This window comes from Neovison vison, chromosome 12 (assembly GCF_020171115.1).
Source record: "Neovison vison isolate M4711 chromosome 12, ASM_NN_V1, whole genome shotgun sequence".
Lineage (NCBI taxonomy): Eukaryota > Metazoa > Chordata > Mammalia > Carnivora > Mustelidae > Neogale > Neogale vison.
The window spans coordinates 35,393,172-35,394,232 of NC_058102.1; the positions used below are offsets into that span (position 1 = coordinate 35,393,172).

General features: G+C 37.8%; 1 non-coding gene across 1 annotated transcript; it reads left to right on the top strand.

Moving 5' to 3' along the window:
* Nucleotides 1–646: 646 nt before the first annotated feature.
* On the top strand, nucleotides 647–753 carry LOC122892780. Its single transcript, XR_006381468.1, has one exon. It is a non-coding gene; the product is annotated as a U6 spliceosomal RNA (small nuclear RNA).
* Nucleotides 754–1,061: the final 308 nt, after the last annotated feature.

Below are 1,061 nucleotides of genomic sequence, written 5' to 3' on the forward strand. Positions count from 1 at the left end.
TTAGGTAACTAGCCATACTAAAAAATCATCTTGACATTTTAATAAAACCCAATTTTAAGCACTTCTAAGTTACATGTTTTAAAGATACCCCAAATTCTATCTAGCCATCCAGTTTCCTTTATGCATGAGTATGTGGAAAATAGATGCTATATCTTTATAGCAAGCCTTCTTCAGTAGATAGCACTAATAAGAAATGGGATATTTCTTTTTATAGGGTTGAGGTAAGTTATTGAAGCCCAGACCCTACTTCTTATTCTTCTTCCTCCAAATCTGAGCCAATAAACAAAATAAATAAGATAATAATTTTATGAATCACCAAGCAAATTCCCAATACCCAATATTCCAGGTGCAGAGTTTCCTAATACCTGTTGGTGTCAGGGAAAACAGTTCAGGTAAGAGGACTAAATGAAAGAGAATAAATGTATCTGGTAGACAGGCTTGAGTTTCTTTTTGTGAGCAGGAGTATGAAACAGGTATGGCCAAACTCTAAGGGATAATTATTTTTATGGGGGGCAAGGGGAGAAGGAGAGGGAACACAAAATTCATGAACATGTCTTGACTAGTGATATGGCCTACTAGTAATACACCGATGAGTATAAAGAAATTGACAACAAACAAATTCATCAATTTATTTCCGAGCGGGGCAGTGCTCGCTTCAGCAGGACATTTACTAAAATTGGAATGATACAGAGAAGATTAGCATGGCCCCTGGACAAAGATGACATGCAAATTTGTGAAGAATATCCATATTTTTGTCCTGGGTTGGGCTCCTTCCTTAGCAGGGAGCCTGCTTCTCCCTCTGCCTGCTGCTCCCTCTGCTTGTGCATGCTCGCGCGCTCTCTCTCTCTGTCTCTGACAAATAAAATCTTTAAAAAATTATTTTTGGCGGTGGGGAAGTGGGTAGTGAAGGATACAGTATTTAAAGTGTTTTTTTAATTATTTATTCCAAATGCAAAGAGATGTATTCATTTGCTAGGGCTGCCATAACAAAATACCACAAAGCGGGATTCTTAAACATAGTTCTGAAGATGAAGTTAGAAGATCAAGATCAAGGTGTTGGC